This window comes from Pinus tabuliformis, chromosome 2_1 (assembly GCF_031772625.1).
Source record: "Pinus tabuliformis cultivar Carrire ecotype Pingquan chromosome 2_1, CPIR1, whole genome shotgun sequence".
NCBI classification, from domain to species: Eukaryota; Viridiplantae; Streptophyta; class Pinopsida; order Pinales; family Pinaceae; genus Pinus; species Pinus tabuliformis.
Window position 1 is genome coordinate 901,672,560 of NC_142299.1, and position 21,733 is coordinate 901,694,292.

Sequence of the window (21,733 nt, forward strand, 5' to 3'; positions counted from 1 at the left end):
ATGTCAAAGTACCTTTTATAGATTATGAATACCTCCCTAGTTAAGAGGGAGTGTTGAAATATGTAACTGGGTTCAATCTTCATAATGACATATGTAATCATGATTTTATGTAAAGAGAATTATTTTTTTATTATTGTCATTCTTGAAGCATGGGTTTCATGCTTAAGGTTATTTTATTTATAGGTCAAGCACCCATTGAGTGCTTCTAGGTTTGTCATAGAGTCATGAAGTCAATTAAGTCATTGTCATGTATGTAAGACCCTTTTGGGCATATTGTATCGTATCAAGAAAATTATTATAAGTCATAAAATTGTGTCAAAGACCTTCCAAGACCTTATCAAACAAGAAACTACAATTCAATATTCAAGAAAGAACAAGTTAACATATAAGGTGGCAAGTCGACCTCATGAAAGGACTATTCAACCTCCTAGAGAGACTATATATAAGTGAGTTTGACCTCATTTTGGAGGAGCATCTAATCAAGCAGCAACAAGTTCAATCAAGGAAGATAAGAAGACAAGAAATAAGCCTAGAAACCTAACGAAGAGAAGAAGGGAGAAATTGAATTTTTGGGTGCATTTTAGGGTTATATCTCTCACACGTGCGAGGAGCTAGGGCATCATCTTACTGCAGCAAGATCAAATTTAAAACCTGCCAAGTGAAGTCGAATTTGGGTATCAAGAGAATATACTTTGAAAGTTGAAGTATTAAGTAGATGGAATCAAGTTAAGCGAAGTTAAGTAAAGAATGAATACACGTGAAAAAGTGCAGTGAATACTAGGGGTCAAAAATTGCAGGTCAAATTAAGAAGTTGAAGTTGCTGGGGTCAAAGTTGCTGGGGAAGTTGCATGGATCAAAGTTGTTGTTGTAAGCTATGGAAGAGAAGCTCGTCTAAGGAAGGATTGAGTTGGTCTTGGAGGGGTATTTTTCAAGGGTCATAGGTATTGAAATTCATCATTTAAAGTTCTATAATAAGAGAAGAGTTCTTGTGGGTTTTCCTCTCAAAAGGAGAGGTTTTGGCCCTGGCTTACTACCTACATTCTGTGTCCTCTTGTCTTATTGTTTTTCATTGTAGCTGTTTGATGATAGAGAACACCAATAATAATTGAGTTGAAGAAGAAGTTAATTAAGTTAAGTAAAATGAAATCATAATCAATTATCAAAGTAAGATAAACCACCTATTTATCTTCCCCTAGGTTTCTCAACACTTTCCACTACTTCACCATGTATAAGGATGCAATTTCTATCTTATTCTTGGCCTATGCATTGACTGAAGCTCATTGGTACCATACGCCCTTTTTAGTGAAATTCTACTTGGAAAAGAATTATGTCCCTTGCATACTAGGGGAAGGTTCCACCTTTGACCATGATGGGGTTGTCTAGATTTCCTCCCAAGCTTTGATCTTATGAATGCCATTATATTTTGTGATGTTCCTACTTAGCAATTTTGCTAAGTAGTCACAATTTTTCACAATTTTGAGTTTTTCTAAGGAGGACTTAGGAAAACTTGGTTAGGAGGACCCCACTTGCAATTTTTGGTTAAGGGAGGCTCCAACATAGGAGAAGGGAGGAAAATCGAATTCTTAATGGATGGTGGGGGTCACCCTAATGGGAATACACACCCCTTGGAGTGACACACACTTTTGGAGAGAGAAAGGAAAGAGGGGGTCAATGCATGGGACCCACATGGAGAAAAGGTGATCAATGATAAATAGGAGGAGCATGCATCATTTTGGGCTTTTGATATTTTGAAAAACAAACTCTCTTGTATGTTTGACCTATTGAGCCAAGTCTACCAAGTGTTATTCAACACACGAGATTTACGAGGGGAGATATCACCTCCTTCTTCAGTGGACTTCAAGTTCCACCCTGGGGGAGCCATTGCTACACTTAAAGAGTTGTTCTGGGACATACTACAGGGAAATTCAAGCTATCCTTGGAGCAAACTAGGCACAAAAAGGGACCACACATTCTTGTGGAGAGATAGCTTCAGGGAAGAGTTGGTTCTGAATTTTTAGGAGCACATTTCCTTGGCATTTGGTAGCGTTTTTGTAGTGGTTTGGTGGATTTATTGGGTGTCCATCCTTTAGGACAAATTATTTCTTCTTGGGCATGCACAAAGGAGGTTTTATTGGGTCTACCTAGTCACTTAAGGAGTGCACTTGTTATGGGAGGCTTGATCCTGAGTTTGAGGTTAAGTTTTGCTAGGGGTAATAAGTAGAATTTTTGGAGGGATTTATCAGTATTTTGGAGGCCTTGGGGGAAATAGATTCATAGGGGTGTGAATACCCAGCCAGAGGAGGAAATCACACTATTTGGGGGGGGGGGGGGGGGGGGGGGTGTGTTGGAACAAGGCCAAACCATTTCTAGGTCTTTGTGGGTTTGGTGAGGAGAGCTCAAGGTTAATTTTACAAATTTTTCTAAGCACTCTAGAGGGGTCAAACTTTAGTTTCATTCCAGCCAACAACAACAAAATTTCTACTCCAACGCAAGGGTTGAAGGAGAAGTACTTCTTGTCATCTTAGCAACATATTTTATCACTCGAGACTTGTCTAACTTGCTTTTGCAAGCCCAAGTCCACCTACTCCATACATATTTGTACTCTCCTTGATATATTAATAAAATGGCTTAACTTGAAGTAGTTTTTGGGCAATTTTTGGGTATCTAATTACGTGTTTGAATTTTTGTGTTGCATATGGTGTTTTGTTTTGATTATTACTTTTTAATTCCTAGTAGGAATATTACAGATTTCCTTCATTATTTGTATAGTTACCTTCACTTTCTTGCTTTAGCATGTTTGTATAATGTTCCTTTCTTATATAAAATTCTCACATTTTTATGCGCTATCGATGAAATGTCTCTTTCATCATATTATAACTATATGGACCAATCTTCATGGTACTTGTGAAATACCAATGCGTGCACACCCATGCGTGTGTGTGTGTGTGTGTGTGTGTGTGTGTGTGTGCACGTGCGCACGCGCGCACACACACACACACACACTGTAAGACATGAAACAACTCAATGCCTCACAAACCTAGTAGCAATGCAAACTCTACTTAAACATTTTTTGTGAGAAGTGTGTGTTGTTATATAATAGACATCCGATACATTAAATACAATCAACATTGACTACATGGATACAAATGAGAATTAAAATCAACATATTGGTCCTTTTAATAGGGAGGGCTAAAATCACCAACACATTACACTTGACAAACACCATTGAGCATAGGAGAATTCTTGTTAAAATTTGAACCTAGCTCATTTAGTCAAAATGGATCTACATAGTTACTATGAATTTATTGATGCTATGGAATGATGAGGATATAATTTCATACCTAGAAGGGATGACTTGGGTTATGTCCTAAAAATTGTACTAATAGACCAACATTGAAAATCCTCTAGTTTTTTTTTTCAAATAACTGGACTTTGGGGTTTTAGGTCTCAAGAACATATGTCTTGGAGATTACATTCTTAGGGATAATAAATTTCAAAATATGGTTTTCCTTAATCAATTGAAGTCCATATGTGAAAGTTATTCCATTAATAATATAAATATTTAGTGATTCCCTATAGGTCCAAGTGGTAGCATCTTAGCTCATCATGATTCATCCATGTGGATTTAGTAATGTGTGGAAATCCACTACAACCCTATTTCTAGCTATAAATAACAAGTGGAAGAAGGGAAGAGGGTTCACTTTCTTTAGCAATCATTCTTGTTCCATAGTATGGACATTGTGCATGGATGAGATGATAACAAAGAATTCCAAGCCCATAGATAATTCTTGTGTGCATGCCTAATAGATTGAATTTCAAAAGAAAAAAGGGGCATCCTAGTGGGGTAAAAGTAGCTAGACCAATATGGATATTTCAATAAGGATGGAAAGTAGATGGAGAAAGGAAAAAATAAGAAGACCATTACAACTACACATGTGTACAAGTACCCTTACAATTATTCTAACTATTCCAACAATAATGTTCATGCTAATGAAAATGTTAGAAATTGCATCTAAGCTAAATCCCAAGAATTGCAGACTAGAGAAATTGAAGAAGAAGAATATTCTAGTGCAAGTAAGGAAGGAGATAAAACATATTTTGAATGTGGACAACATAATTGTCTATGCAATAGTGAAAAAGGAGGTGAGCTTGTGTAGCGTCAATCACAAAGAGCGAGAGATAATGAAGTTGTTCCATATAAATATTTAGTTTAAAAAGAACAATATTGATGCATTTGTTAGATCTTGGTTCATAGGAAAACCTTGACGCAAAGACTTAGGTAAATAATCTTGATCAGAGATGCATGATCGTTGTCATCCAAACCCTTTTTGATGGTCTTTTCTTTTCCTTGTTTCAATGGAAGAACCTTGGAAATTGAAATGTCAATGAAAATGGTATTTCCTGCTAAAAAAATATACCAACAAAAAGGGAACGATTATAAAAAACGTGAAAAGCAAGAGAATAAGAAAAAAAATATTATTTTTCTAATTTTGCACATTTTATATAAGTAAACCATGAACAATATTTTGCATGGACACTAATAAAATTGTAATGAATTGGACCTTTTCCAATAAGGCATAATTGGACCATGGACATAGAAATTGGTTGAAAAAAATTATTATTTTTCTAATTTTACACATTTTAAATAAGTAAACCATAAACAATAATTTACATAGACACTAATAAAATTCTAATGAATTGGACCTTTTCCAATAAGGCATAATTGGACCATGGACATAGAAATTGGTTGATGTCGATGTTGGTAATGTTTTGCATGGATTTACAAGCATTGAAAACCCCAAGTACCCAAAACACGCTATCTTAATCTTGTATTGTTTAATATTTTAGAATTACAATTAGTTATTGAAATAGAGAAAATGCTTAAATATATTTTTCCAAAAAGTATGAAGCAAAACTTAAAGTTTTTTCATTAAATCCTCCATTAAAAGAGATAACCCATATGATCCATATAAAATAAATAATTATTTATTATTAAATAAATAATTATTTATTATTGATATGAATATTGTTGAGTTACAATGACATGCATATATAATACACATTGGGTTGAAAGTCAAACCCTTTCGGAAAAGGGACTAATTATTATAAAATAAATGTACATTATGACCTATTATCATTGGTACATGGTAATTGTTTATAACATTATGACATTAGTGGAGTATAGCCTAAGTATATTACAAGTCTTCTCTCTTAAAATAGTTGATCCTCAAAGCATGGCAGTGAACACATCCTTCAATAGTAGAATCCATTTTCTTGTAACTTTCACTTATTTGATAAGGTCAAGTACATATGAAGGAAATGTCATTTTTGAAACTTTGTAAAATATCGTCACACCAAAAAGTGATCAATCCATCTAAGCATATGTTTTCTGAAGCTCTATGTTGATAAGATTCTCAAATTTGAAATCTTTTCTTTTTGACCCTAAGTTTATTCAAATGTTCATTCTTTGGTATGTAATTATACTATCAATTCCAACTGTATACTTGTAAATCTCGGTATGTTGATTCATACATGCAATACCTTCTATGACTTGGGTGAGAATATGTTACCTTGGTGACCTTATTTAATTTTGGACATAGCATATCCTTTTTCTACTTTAGGTATTATGTAGTCATCATAAACTTGTGCCATTGGAAAAATGATTGATACTTTAATCATGGGTGTGTCAATATCCTTTGTCTAAGGTGCATCAATGGATGTTCAAATGTAACTAAATATGTAGATGTTTCCATATCATCAAATCAATTCTTGAACTCAATTCTAGATGCTCTTTGTTTAGATAAATTTCATTAGTGATAATATTATATTTTTCAATTTTTATTGAGCATGTGAGGGTTTGTATATCCATGTTTTGTACGTTTACCTAAAACCCAATCCATGATTAAATCATATCGATTAAGGTTTATTTGTCAATAGTTTGTTTCTTGATTCTTTGTTGTGACTTCTTCTCATTCTTTAGTTTCTAGACTTCTACAAAGTAGATTTTTATTATGGTCTATCATACTAGAAGTTTCTTAATTTTTATTAGATAGGTCTTTACAAATGTTTTTAATCTCTTTCTTTTGATCATTCTTTATGCTACTAATATGGTGTTGACTCTATTGTATTTGGTTTTTGATTTGACAGACTTTTATAATTTGTTGGTATGCTTTTTTTTGTGCTTCAACAATTTCTAAGTCTCCGTTGACAAGGAATTTGTGAAATTTCATAATCTATTGTAAATCTTCATAATTGTTGTTTATTTTGAAAATATTTTCTTAAAATATACTTTTTATATACACTAATGTCTTGTGCTATTATTTTATTGACTAGATTCTTGAATGCTATATAGTTTTTATCCAAGTACTAGATAGTTTATGCGAGAGTTTCAATGAATTACATCAACTTCATAGGTATGTATAACTTCAAAGTTGAGTTTTTGGAAATATTCCTTGATACCTAACACTAAATTATCAATCCCATCAATATCCTTTTGTTCTATAGCTTTTAACCTTGAAATTTTTAATTTATTTGCTAATTTGAAATAAACTAAATTTTCTTTGTAAGAGGGTCAATAAGAGTGCTAATAGGTTCATTATGGATCATACCTTGCAAAGTTTGAAAGTTACTGAGTTACATAAAAAAATTGGAATGGAATTGAGTTTCAATTCATAATGAACTTTGGAAATTTAAGAATATTATTCACTTGACTTCCTTATTAAAATTACATGACTCATCATAGTACATTAAATGTTTATCATCTAATAATATCATCCTAGATATAAATAAAATAAATAAATAAAATAATAATAATAATAAAATAAAATAATAAAAATAATAATAAAATTAAAAAATAAAAATAAAAAAAAATAATTAATTAATTTTAAGCATCAATTTATATATTTTTCGTGTAATTTATCACTCTACTTTCTTATACAAAATTTATTAATATATAGATAAGTTTTACCCTTCTATTTTATATAAATTTTAATATTTGTTTTTCCAAAAAAAAATGTATATTTCAAACATAAAATAAATATACATTAGATGGCATTGTTGGAGCCATTTGTGCTTATTTATACAATTGTCAAGTGGACCTTGGCTTACATTTCCATATCCTTTCCAAAATCTTGGAAGACATTCCAAATTCATCCTAAATATTACCAAACAAAATACATTCCTTGATCCTTCATGGAACTAGTCTCTCTAAGACAATGTATCACTAGAATAGACGCTGAGTATTTCTAGAAATAATGATTTCCTTTGTAAATTCTATTTCATAAAGATTTCCTTCTGTTAGTGCCTAAATCTACCTCAGGCCGAAGGAAGGCAGGTCTAGGGTAACATCAAACCATGCTTAACCCGGTAGCTAGCCCTACCAGGTCGGGAGAGGGCTCTCTCCTTGTATATCTAAATTAGAATATGTGCAACTAGGTCAGAGGATTTTGTTTGATTTTGATGGTTGGTTGCTGGATCAAATGAAGAAGGCAACTTTGGGTTTGGGAAATCAACTCAGATTTGTAGGAGGTTCTGTGGGGCGAGGTAGGCAAGTGTTTTGGCACTTTGAATTGGATGTGATGGTGAGTCTAAAGACTGGTGAGGAGTTGGAGAGGGCATGCAAGTTTCATGAATCCTCTTCAAACAACAGAAAACATTTAAAACTAAATGACACCCCAAGGCAGAGCACTGAACATCAATGGATTCCACCTATTAATCTTGATTCATTTAGTTATGCAGAAAAAGATAGATGATGGCACATATACACATAAGAGAAACACTAAATAACAGAGGAGAAAACAATGCTAATTCACATTACCACAAGAATCCCACAAAATGCTACAAAACCCTGGTTCATTTCCTTGCCAAACTGCAGAAGTGATTTACAAAGTAGCTCAATGCATCCACAAGAGTCCAACCTTGACAAATGACTAAGAAAGTACAAGATATAGGCATCAAACCACCTATGCTAGCCATCAGGGGTCGAATCCATGAGTCAAGGAGTTGTTTCAACAAGATCTAAACTAGGAACTGAAAAATAGGCAGTGGAATAGCTTGCCTCTAAAACTATGGAAACTGATTCATTCATCCTCAAACCAACTCAAATTGATGTATCTACCTCCTTAAGTCATTTTTCATCATTTTTACATCATGGTACATCATATTACATCATATTACATCATCAATTTACCAAAGAGAGAAGAAAAAGTCAAACTAACAGCAAACTAGGCGAAATTATGAGTTTTTAGGCAAAATTGGCAAAATTTTGCTTGATGCGCAGTTCCCTGAGCCTGATGCACATTGCCATTTAAAGGCTGAGTTTGAAGGCCTTCCACTTCACCAAATCAGACCCAAGATAGCTTTTTGAAAAATATCTGCCTGTCTACTTTCTAGGACAACTGGAAGTTTTGGATTTGGAGTACATTTTCCCCTTCAAAAATCATTTCTCCCAAGACTGGTCCCTGTGGGTCCAAAAAGTGGCAGAAAGGGCATTTTTTAGGTGTTTTTTGCTCTTTAGGTGATCCATATCTCCTCCAAATTTCATGAAACTTCCTGGGTTTCATTATTTTTCCATGAAGAATCCAAAAATGCAAGCCATTTTGCAAAATTCCTAGCCAACTCAATGCGCAACGCCGGTGGCGCTGCGCATCAGCTGAAATTTCCTGTGTTGCAAAATTTGATGCGCAACGCCCTTTTGCAGACCGATTTTGGAGGCCTTCCTGGTGTCCAAATTGGGTGCAGGATAGCTCGTTGGAAATATTATTGAGTCTACTTTCCAAAACATCTTGAATTTTTCAATTTGGAGTTCATTTTCATGTCAAAAGTCAAATCTCCCAAGACTGGTCAAAATGTGAAAAATGAGGCTGCCTAAATGCAGAGTGTTGTTACAGTCAACTTTTGAAGGTCTTACTCAACTCCAAATTGAGATCATGATAGCTCATTGGAAATATCTTTGTGTCTAGTTATCATTTCACTCATCAAGCAATTCATTTGGCCAACCAAGCTAGGAGAAATCTTGTTTTTCCAAAGGCCACTCTAGAGGTGCAGCAACCCTCCTTAGGAAACTTTGGTTTTGAAATTTCTATAAAACCATGACACTTGTGTAAAATGTGAAGGAGTTTTTTCTTCCTGGGCCTGTTATGGACAAAAACCTCTCTCACGTTTTCCAAATTCATTTTTTCTTGCTCAGAAACATCATTTGAGTAAAACATATCCTGATGTGTGGAACAGGGGATTTGTCGAGATGAAGTGAAATTAAGGGGATAAGGGGCTTCTAAATTCTTGAGAAAGTTTTGGCAAGTAGGGAGGGATGTTAGGAAGCAGGGAAAAGTGAAATTTCAAATGTTGAGTGAGGGGAAGGGGTCCAAAAGGGAAAAGCACAAGGCTAGCCTAAAAAATTGTCAAATTGTAGCAATAAACTAGGGTTTGTGGGAAAATGATGAATTTGAGGGATATAAGTGATGGGAAGTGTTTAATAAGGTACATTAAGGATAGGGGAAGGTGTATGAGCATTAGGATGCAAGCTTTGTTGATGATCTGACCATCCAAGAGAAATTACCTTCAAAACCATAGGAGAGGGAAATGAGCCTTACCCAAATACAACTCAAGCACGAACAAGGTGTAAAAATGATACATTGGAACCTGAAATGATGATGAAAACTCTCCGCATGATGATACACTCAGCTGAATGGTGACATGGTCCAACATTTGGAAAATTTTGAAAGAAGTGAATACAAATCCTAAACCTAATACCTAATGACCAAATTTTATTTGAAGACTCACTAAAATGACAAAATTTTACCTTGACACCCTAAGACCACTTTGTAAGAGTGTGTTTGATCACTGGTGGAAGGCTTCAAAGACTGACAATAACACCTTCTTCCAAATTCAAAGTCTCTTTTTAGATAGTCCATCTACTTCCTTATTAAGTTCTCTACACGTGTTTAAAAGAAATTTGTAAATTTCATTTTATCTCAAAGACTCTTTCCATGATTAAAAATAACAATATATTTTCTATCTTATTTCTCCTTTTTCTCACTCAATAATAATTTTAGAATCACCCAAAACCTATATATTAGAAATTCCTATTTTTGTAGCAATATTTAGGAAAACCCACCATGACTAAAATTATACCCTATTATTTATACCCAATCTAGTTTCATATGTTAACAATCATGATAGAGTGCTTCCCTACAGATAGATTATGTCACCTTATCCACTGGTACTTGGGCTTCCTTGGCACTCACCATCAAAGAACCCCTAAGACACTAGTTTGTTAATTTATAATTCCAATCGATATATTTGTTTTTTTTACTTTTCTTGATTTCAATATTCCATCATATGCATATCTTACCTAATGACAAACTTATATAAGGAGATTCCTCACCCCTAGAATGCACAATGCATAGAAATTCCCTAAGTTCTATCATTGATCTATCTCTTTAACATCATTCAGTGTACGCAATAAATGACTCACCTTCACACTGCATTTTTCCTCCAATAATCTCCCTTGTCTCTACCTAAACTCACATTGCAAAAGGACAATGGACTAGTCGTTGGCATTATGATTCAGGTTTGGCGCTATGGCACAGGTGTTGTACTTGATGGAAACTCACTCAAGAGGTAGATCTCTGTTCAGGCTCTCAAAATCATAGAAAATGAGATACTCGTAGATGAGCCTAAGAAAAGCTGCGGACCCGCAGGTACCCTGACCAAGAAGTGCAGACATACCCGCAGGTACTCTGTTCAAAAGGTGTGAACCTCAATTTCACTCACTTCAATGTAGAGAAGCGTGTGCACGTGGGAATTCTTATGAATGGTCCATGGTATTTAGTCCGATGTATATGATCCTATGGTATTGGTCCGTGGTATAGCATCTAAATTATTGAACCCCGGTTTTGGGTCCCTTGTATCCATTCTCTATGGTTTTGATCCTTGGTTTGAGTATGGGCTTGCCTATGAAAAGGAAAGGAGATCATTTGGCTAGACACTTTTTTATTGAATATCTTAAGATCTGAAATTTTGGGTGATCGGTTTGATAATGCTAGATCTAAATCAAGGTGAATACTATAAATTGTAAGGCGGATCTATCGTGATCTCATTGGCGCATGATCAGATCTGTGGATCTGACAGTCTGTGGCACATTGGAGGATTGATAAATTGGCTCTATTGGGAGGTCCGCAGGCAATCAACAGCGCAGGTGCGGAGGAATGCAGCTCAGCAGAAGGTGAAGGTGCGGAGGTACGCAGCACAGCAGAAGGTGCTGGTGCGGAGGTACGCAGTGCAGCAGAAGGCACAGTGCGGAGGTACGCAGAGGAACATAAGGAACAGGTGCGGAGGTACGCTATCATGCAGACAACGCAGGTGCGGATCTGCGCAGAGGTACGCAGTGCAGCAAAAGGAGTAGGTGCGGAGGTACGCAAAGCAGAAGAAGGATCAGGTGCGGATATGTGTAGTTTAGACACAGAAGAGCTGCAAATATTCATAGGTTTCTATTGGTGAAGTTGCGGACTTTTCTTAAAATATTTACTGGCTGCCTTTTATCTATTGCTGCAGAGTTCTGGGTTTAGATTACTAGTATTGCTTTTCTGGTTACTGCATTCGAAGAAATTATTGGTTGATTCATTGGGTAATTGTAAAAGGAGATTGGTTGATTCAAATTTACTTGATGATTATTTAATGTTTATGGATCCAGTTTGAAAATTTATGAAAAGTGGTCCTTGGAAGAAAATAAGTAGGTCAACACCTACGTCCTAGTAGATCAGCTAGTACAAGAGCTAAGGGGGTTGTAGCTCCCTTCCAGGAGAGACTGGAAAACGAGAGAGGGTTGTAGCTCTCAGCAGGTTTCAGTCTGCGTACTAGTAAAGGATTGCACCAGTACAAAATCATTGTAAAAGAAGTTTCTAATTGAAAGAAGATAGAGACATATTGCAGCAGGTGGTTTTCACCCACATTGGGTTTCCACCTTATATCTGGTGTTCTTTGGTGTGACTATTTGTTTTTCTTGTTCTTGCTCATTATTATTTGGTACTAACATAAAAATTAATGATCAATATCTGAAGAATAAATTAAAGTATAAATCTGGAAGATATATTGAAAAGAATTTGATAATACTGATTCACCCCCCCTCTCAGTATTATTTCCAACAATTGGAATCAGAGCAAGTCCTTCTAAAGAAGCTTGATCGCTTGAAGGAAGATCCATCATCATGAGCAACTATGAGAGAGAAGCATCTATCAGGCCACCAATTTTTGACGGGACAAACTTCGTATATTGGAAGGTAAGAGTTACTGCCTATCTTCAATCTCTTGGTACAGAAGTCTGGGACATCATAGATATAGGGTACACTTTTCCATCAGCAACTCCTACAGATCCGGCTGAGAAGAAGAAATATGAAACAAATGCAAAGGCTGTCAATACTCTATTAGGATGTCTATCTCAATTATAATTCGTGAAGGTTATGCAGTATAAATCCGCAAAAGAAATATGGGACAAGATTGTTCTGAGCTATGAAGGAGATGAACAGGTAAAACGAGCAAAACTTCAAACCCTCAGAATTCAGTATGAAAATCTCAGAATGCACAATGATGAAAGTGTGGCTAACTATTTCCTTCGTGTAGATGATATTGTTAATTGTATGAAAAATTTGGGTGAAGAAATAAAAGTGGCTGTTGTGGTTGAAAAGGTTCTAAGATCGTTGTCCCCTAGGTTTGAATCTAAAGTTTCTGCAATAGAAGATAAAGAGAATCTACGAAACCTTACCATGTCACAGCTACACGAAATTTTGACTGCTTATGAAATGAGGAAAGGAGGACCATCAGACAGGAGAGAAGCTGCCTTCAAGGCTTCAGGCAAAGGAGATTACTATGAGTCAGGACATGTGTCAGAAGAATAAGAAGAATAAAATTTTGTCAAAAACCTTCAACGGGGTGACGGACGATTCCGAGGTAAGTTACCTTTCAAATGCTTTGCTTGTGGAAAAATTGGTCACTATGCTGCCAAATGTCCTCATAATGATAAGATTGACAAGGGGAAGGAACCTGTTAGATGGAACAAGAAACAAAATGCAAATAAGAAAAGTTATTACACTCATGAAGATAGTGATGGACTTTCAAATAGTGACGAAGATGAACAAGGTAATAATTATAAACTTTTAATGGCTTTTGAAGATGATGATTACATGGATGATGTAGATGAAGAAGGTCTTTATGAAGAGATTTCTAATCTCAAAATTTGTCTAGAAGAGAAAAATGTGATTATTGATTCTCTGCAATGTCAACTGGCTAAAAGGGAAAAACATCACGAAAAATTAGAGTGTGAAATTGTTAGTCTTAGAAAAGAGATTGAGAAAACAAAAGCTATTAATCTTAAATTTGTTAAAGGATCTGAAACTTTGGATGAGATTATCAATGTGCAGCGTTCTCCACTAATCAAGACAGGTCTGGGATATAATGGATAAGCATCTCAAGCATCCACCTCCAAAAGTTATCTTGATGCAGCAAGGAGGAGCGAGCAAAGGCCTAATAGAAATCTTCAGGTAAATCATCAAGAAAATCGGGGGCAATCTACCTTAAGAACAAACAGAAGCTACAACTAGCCACAGCTAAAATCATCCCAATTTTCCTCAAGAATGGATGTCAGTAGAAACTACAATCGGTTGGTTGATAGATTTGATAATCGCATGAGTTTCTTCAATGGCCAATGTTTCTCTTGCCATAACTTTGGTCACAATGCAACTCAATGTGTTGCCTATAAGACAATCATGACTAGAGAAGCTCAAAAACAATGAAGTATGACTGGAATCACGAAAAGGACCTATAACAACTTTTCCACCCTTGAAAGTGAAATTGAATGTTCTATTTGTAATAACTTCGGTCATGAAGAGTCTGAATGCAGGAGCAGGTTTCGGAAGACAACTCAGAAGGAACAAACCTCAAATGCCAGAACATGGAGAATGAAGGAACCGCAACCAGAAAGATGTGGGATAGCTTTATATGCAGATGGACAGGAAAATCAATGGTACATTGACAGTGGATGTTCGAAGCATATGACAGGTAATAAAGAAAAACTTCAATCATATAGTGCTTTAGAAAAAGGAAAGAAAGTTTCTTTTGGAAATGATACCCTTACAGTCATAAAAGGAAAAGGCATTGTTCAGTTGAAAGAAAAAGTCAAGGCTGGAAATGTTTTGTATGTTGATGGCTTGAAGCATAATCTAACGAGTGTCAGTCAGATGTGTGATCAAGGAACTGAGGTAATATTTCGATCAAATGGATGTAGTGTTCGTGATCTTGATACAGGAAAAACAATGATCAAAGGCATACGAACCCCAAACAATTTATACATATTTGAAGAAGGACAACAACAATGCTATTTAAGCAAGAATGATGAACAATGGTTATGGCACCGGAGGTTGGGGCATCTAATCTTTTCACAGATAAGGAAAGCATGCAAATACCAAGCAGTTCATGGTCTTCTAGACATCAGAATTCCAGACAATACAATATGCAAATCATGTCAATTTGGTAAGCAAACCAGAACTAACTTCTCTGAGAAGGAAGGATCAGCTAGCAGGCCTCTTGAACTAGTCCATACAGATGTATGTGGTCCATCTAGGAAAAGGTCACCTCGAGGAGAAGAATACTTTATATTATTCATTGATGACTTCTCCAGGATGGTTTGGATAGACTTATGAAGCACAAAGACGAAGCTTTTGAAAAATTCAAATATTTCAAAGCCTTGGTTGAAAACGAATCAGATCACAAAATTAAGTGCCTCAGGTCTGATAGAGGTGGGGAGTTTACCTCAAATGAATTTTTCGATTTTTGTGAAGAACATGGAATAAGAAGGGAATTCTCTACAGCTAGGACTCCTCAGCAAAATGGAGTAGTGGAAAGGATGAACAGAACGGTTCAACAAATGGCTCGTGCTATGCTTGATGAATCTGGAACTTCGGCAACCTTCTGAGGTGAAGCTGCATTTGCTGCGGTCGTTATTCTCAACAAAACAAATGTCCGGGTGAACAACACTCAAACTCCTCATGAGCTCTGGTATGGTGAGACTCGTTCGGTAAAACATTCCAAAATCTTTGGAAGCAAATGTTATATTAAGAATAATGATGAACATCTTGGCAAGTTTGAACCTAGAGCAGATGAAGGGATTCTCCTTGGTTATTCCCCTCACAACAAAGCATATAAGTGTTACAACAAAAGACTTGGAAGAATAGTTGACAGCATTGATGTAGTGGTTGATGAAGAAGGAAACATTCCTAGGCAAGTAAATTATGAAAATATCGAAGAGGATGAAGATCATCCTTCAATTCAGACTGATGATGAAGAAGAAACTCAAGAGGCACCAGAGGAACAGATAAGGATAGAAGAGAAGACTCCATCCAGGTATGTTCAAAAGAATCATCCAGAATCTCAAATCCTGGGGCAAAATGAGGCAGCCGTACAAACAAGAAGAACAATTGCAGAAGCTTCAAGCTATTTGGCATTACTCTCCTCCACTGAACCACAAAATGTAAGAGAGGCATGCAAAGATGAATGTTGGGTCAAGGCAATGGATGAAGAACTTGAGCAGATCGAAAAGAACAACACTTGGGAGTTGGTTCCTAGACCAAAAGATAAGAATGTCATAGGGACAAAATGGATCTTCAAAAATAAGTTGAATGAAAATGGGGAAGTAATTAGAAACAAGGCCAGACTTGTTTGTAAAGGGTATGCTCAACAAGAAGGAATAGACTTTGAAGAAACTTTTTCTCCCGTTGCTAGACTTGAGGCCATCCGAATGTTCCTTGCTCTCTCAAGCTTTCAGAAGTTTAAAGTATTTCAAATGGACGTGAAATCAGCCTTTCTGAATGGACACTTAGAAGAAGAGGTGTACATTGAGCAACCAGATGGTTTCATTCTTGGGAATGATCCAAATCTTGTATGCAAACTAAAAAAGGCTCTTTATGGTCTTAGACAGGCTCCAAGGGCTTGGTACTATCGTTTGGAAAAATATATTCATCAACAAGGCTTTTCAAAGGGATCAGCAGATAGCAATCTTTATATAAAAATTGAAAATGACAAATTGCTAATACTTGTTGTGTATGTAGATGATATTATCTTTGGCAGCAATGAAGAAACTATGAGTCAAAACTTTGCCTTGGTGATGCAGAAAGAATTCGAAATGTCATTACTTGGAGAGCTGACATATTTTCTTGGTCTACAAATCCAACAAAATGAAGGCGGTATCTTTTTGTCTCAAACCAAATACCTCAAGCAGATTTTGAAGAAGTATGGCATGGAAGATTCAAACACAGTATGTACCCCTATGGTTACAGGATGCAGCCTCAGTGCAAATGATGAATCAGCAGCAGTGCATCAACCAACCTATAGATCCATGATTGGAAGTCTACTTTATTTGACAGGTACCCGACCAGACATCATGCATGCAGTGGGAATAGTTGGAAGATTTCAAGCAAATCCCAAGGAAACTCATCTTCAGGCAGTTAAGAGAATCTTCAAGTACCTTCAAGGAACTCAAAACTATAGCTTATGGTATCCTAGAGATACAGATCTCACACTTCATGCTTATACAGATGCAGATTAGGCCGGAAGCGTGGATGACAGGAAGAGCACAAGTGGTGGTGCATTCTTTATGGGTTCCAGATTAGTATCTTGGTTCAGCAAGAAACAGAGTTCGATTGCTTTATCTACAGCTGAAGCGGAATATGTGGCTGCTGCATCTTGCTGCACTCAACTCCTTTGGATGATGCAGACCTTGCAGGATTTTCAAATCACTTGTACACCACCTATCTCCATCCTATGTGATAATACAAGTGCTATCAGTATTTCAAAGAACCCAGTCATGCATTCAAAGACCAAGCATATACCTATCAAATATCATTTTCTTCGGGAACAAGTGCTTGAACAAAAGGTCAAGTTGGAGTATGTTCCTTCTAAGGAACACGTTGTTGATATACTCACCAAACCTCTGCCCAGGGATACCTTCGAATACCTCAGACAAAAACTAGGGGTAGTTGATGCATCATCTTGTTGTTGAATCTCATATGTTTCAGAGTTGTTGGTTGTATGAGAGTTTCATATGGGGTATACGCGTACATTTGCTGGTTTATGGATTGGTCGAAGATCGAATGGCACAGGTTTAGGGGGAGTATATATTCTTCTAATAATGCATTGTTGGCATTATGGTAGAAGATCTTGGAGGAGAAAGTACAGAAGGAGAACATGGATGCTGATCTGAATATTGCTGCTAATATGTCTCTATCTCTTTTGTCAAGGTCATTTATGGTGTATGATGGATTATGGTTCTTCTTGAAGAATTTTTCTTTTGCAGATCTGGTCTATAGTTAGGGGGAGCATGATCAGCAGAGCAAAGACTTAAGCATGTTCTCAGGGGGAGCATAACCCTTTGCCCTTGATGTCAAAGGGGGAGAATGACCTTGAGGATCTTGGGGTTGCCATCAAGTCCAAAGGGGGAGATTGTTGGCATTATGATTCAGGTTTGGCGCTATGGCACAGGTGTTGTACTTGATGGCAACTCACTCAAGAGGTAGATCTCTGTTTAGGCTCTCAAAATCATAGAAAATGAGATACCTGTAGGTGAGCCTAAGAAAAGCTGCGAACTCGCAGGTACCCTGACCAAGAAGTGCAGACATACCCGCAGGTACATTGTTCAAAAGGTGTGGACCTCAATTTCACTCACTTCAATGCAGAGAAGTGCGCGCACGTGGGAATTCTTATGAATGGTCCATGGTATTTAGTCCGACGTATATGATCCTATGGTATTGGTCCGTGGTATAGCATCTAAATTATTGAACCCCGGTTTTGGGTCCCTTGTATCGATTCTCTATGGTTTTGATCCTTGGTTTGAGTATGGGCTTGCCTATAAAAAGGAAAGAAGATCTTTTGGCTAGACACTTTTTTATTGAATATCTTAAGATCTGAAATTTTGGGTGATCGGTTTGATAATGCTAGATCTAAATCAAGGTGAATACTGTAAATTGTAAGGCGGATCTATCGTGATCTCGTTGGCGCATGATCAGATCTGTGGCTTTGACAGTCTATGGCACATTGGAGGACTGATAAATTGGCTCTATTCGAAGGTCCGCAGGCGATCCACAGCGTAGGTGCAGAGGTATGCAGCTCAGCAGAAGGTGAAGGTGCATAGGTACGCAGCAGAGCAGAAGGCGCTGGTGCGGAGGTACACAGCACAGTGCGGAGGTACGCAGAGGAACAGAAGGACCAGGTGCGGAGGTACGCTATCAGGCAGATAGTGCAGGTGCGGATTTGCGCAGAGGTACGCAGTGCAACAGAAGGAGTAGGTGCAGAGGTACGCAGAGTAGAAGAAGGATCAGGTGCGGATCTGCGCAGTTTAGACACAGAAGAGCTGTGGATATTCGCAGGTTTCTATTGGTGAAGTTGCAGACTTTTCTTAAAATATTTATTGGCTGCATTTTATCTATTGCTGCAGAGTTCTGGGTTTAGATTACTGGTATTGCTTTTCTGGTTACTGCATTCTGAGAAGTTATTGGTTGATTCATTGGGTGATTGTAAAAGGAGATTGGTTGATTCACATGTACTTGATGATTATTTGATGTTTGTGGATCCAGTTTTAAAATTTATGAAAAGTGGTCCTTGGAAGAAAAGAAGTAGGTCAGCACCTACGTACTAGTAGATTAGCTAGTACAAGAGCTAACGGGGTTGTAGCTCCCTTCCAGGAGAGACTGGAAAACGAGAGAGGGTTGTAGCTCTCAGCAGGTTGTAGCCTGCGTACTGGTAAAGGACTACACCAGTACAAAATCATTATAAAAGAAGTTTCTAATTGAAAGAAGATAGAGACATATTGCAGCAGGTGGTTTTCACCCACATTGGGTTTCCAACTTATATCTAGTGTTCTTTGGTGTGACTATCTGTTTTTCTTGTTCTTGCTCATTATTATTTGGTACTAACATAAAAATTAATGATCAATATCTGAAGAATAAATTAAAGTATAAATCTGGAAGATATATTGAAAAGAATTTGATAATACTGATTCACCCCCCCCTCTCAGTATTATTTCCAACAATTGGAATCAGAGCAGGTCCTTCTGAAGAAGCTTGATCGCTTGAAGGAAGATCCATCATCATGAGCAACTACGAGAGAGAAGCATCTATCAGGGCACCAATTTTTTATGGGACAAACTTCGTATATTGGAAGGTAAGAGTTACTGCCTATCTTCAATCTCTTGGTACAGAAGTCTGGGACATCATAGATACAGGGTACACTTTTCCATCAGCAACTCCTACAGATCCGGCTGAGAAGAAGAAATATGAAACAAATGCAAAGGCTGTCAATACTCTATTAGGATGTCTATCTCAATCAGAATTCGTGAAGGTTATGCAGTATAAATCCGCAAAATAAATATGGGACGAGATTGTTCTGAGATATGAAGGAGATGAACAGGTAAAACGAGCAAAACTTCAAACCCTCAGAATTCAGTATGAAAATCTCAGAATGCACAATGATGAAAGTGTGGCTAACTATTTCCTTCGTGTAGATGAGATTGTTAATTGTATGAAAAATTTGGGTGAAGAAATAAAAGAGGCTGTTGTGGTTGAAAAGGTTCTAAGATCTTTGTCCCCTAGGTTTGAATCTAAAGTTTCTGCAATATAAGAGAAAGAGAATCTACGAAACCTTACCATGTCACAGCTGTACGGAATTCTGACTGCTTATGAAATGAGGAAAGGAGAACCATCAGACAGGAGAGAAGCTGCCTTCAAGGCTTTAGGCAAAGGAGATTACTATGAGTCAGGACACGTGTCAGAAGAAGAAGAAGAATCAAATTTTGTCAAAAACCTACAACGGGGTGCTGGACGATTCCGAGATAAGTTACCTTTCAAATGCTTTGCTTGTGGAAGAGTCGGTCACTATGCTGCCAAATGTCCTCATAAGGATAAGATTGACAAGGGGAAGGAACCTATTAGATGGAACAAGAAACAGAATGAAAATAAGAAAAGCTATTACACTCATGAAGATAATGATGGACTTTCAAATAGTGACGAAGATGAACGAGGTAATAATTATAAACTTTTAATGGCTTTTGAAGATGATGATTACATGGATGTTGTAGATGAAGAAGGTCTTTATGAAGAGATTTCTAATCTCAAAATTTGTTTAGAAGAGAAAAATGTGATTATTGATTCTCTGCAATGTCAACTGGCTGAAAGGGAAAAACATCACGAAAAATTGGAATGTGAAATTCTTAGTCTTAGAAAAGAGATTGAGAAAACAAAAGCTCTTAATCTTAAATTTGTTAAAGGATTTGAAACTCTGGATGAGATTATCGATGTGCAGCGTTCTCCACTAATCAAGACAGGTTTGGGATATAATGGAGAAGCATCTCAAGCATCCACCTCCAAAAGTTATCTTGATGCAGCAAGGAGGAGCGAGCAAAGGCCTAATAGAAATCATCAGGTAAATCATCAAGAAAATCGGGGGCAATCTACCTTAAGAACAAACAGAAGCTACAACCAACCACAGGTAAAATCTTCCCAATTTTCCTCAAGAATGGATGTCAGTAGAAACTACAATCGGTTGGTTGATAGATTTGATAATCGCAAGAGTTTCTTCAATGGCCAATGCTTCTCTTGCCATAACTTTGGTCACAAAGGAGCTCAATGTGTTGCCTATAAGACAATCATGACTAGAGAAGCTCAAAAACAAAGAAGTATGACTGGAATCACAAAAAGGACCTATAACAACTTTTCCGCCCTTGAAAGTGAAATTGAATGTTCTATTTGTAATAACTTCGGTCATGAAGAGTCTGAATGCAGGAGCAGGTTTCGGAAGATAACTTAGAAGGAACAAACCTCAAATGCCAGAACATGGAGAATGAAGGAACCACAACCGGAAAGAAGTGGGATAGCTTTATATGCAGAAGGACAGGAAAATCAATGGTACATCGATAGTGGATGTTCGAAGCATATGACAGGTGATAAAGAAAAACTTCAATCATATAGTGCTTTAGAAAAAGGAAAGAAAGTTTCTTTTGGAAATGATACCCCTGCAGTCATAAAAGGAAAAGGCACTGTTCAGTTGAAAGGAAAAGTCAAGGCTTGAAATGTTTTGTATGTTGATGGCTTGAAGCATAATCTACCGAGTGTCATTCAGATGTGCGATCAAGGAATTGAGGTAATATTTCGATCAAATGGATGTAGTGTTCGTGATCTTGATACAGGAAAAACAGTGATCAAAGGCATAACAACCCCAAATAATTTATACATATTTGAAGAAGGACAACAACAATGCTATTTGAGCAAGAATGATGAACACTGGTTATGGCACCAGAGGTTGGGGCATCTAAGCTTTTCACAGATAAGGAAAGCATGCAAATACCAGGCAGTTCATGGTCTTCTAGACATTAGAATTCCAGACAATACAATATGCAAATCATGTCAGTTTGGTAAGCAAACCAGAACTAACTTCCCTGAGAAGGAAGAATCAGCTAGCAGGCCTCTTGAACTAGTCCATACAGATGCATGTGGTCCATCTAGGAAAAGGTCACCTCGAGGAGAAGAATACTTTATATTATTCATTGATGACTTCTCCAGGATGGTTTGGATAGGACTTATGAAGCACAAAGACGAAGCCTTCGAAAAATTCAAATCTTTCAAAGCCTTGGTTGAAAACGAATCAGATCACAAAATTAATTGCCTCAGGTCTGATAGAGGTGGGGAGTTTACCTCAAA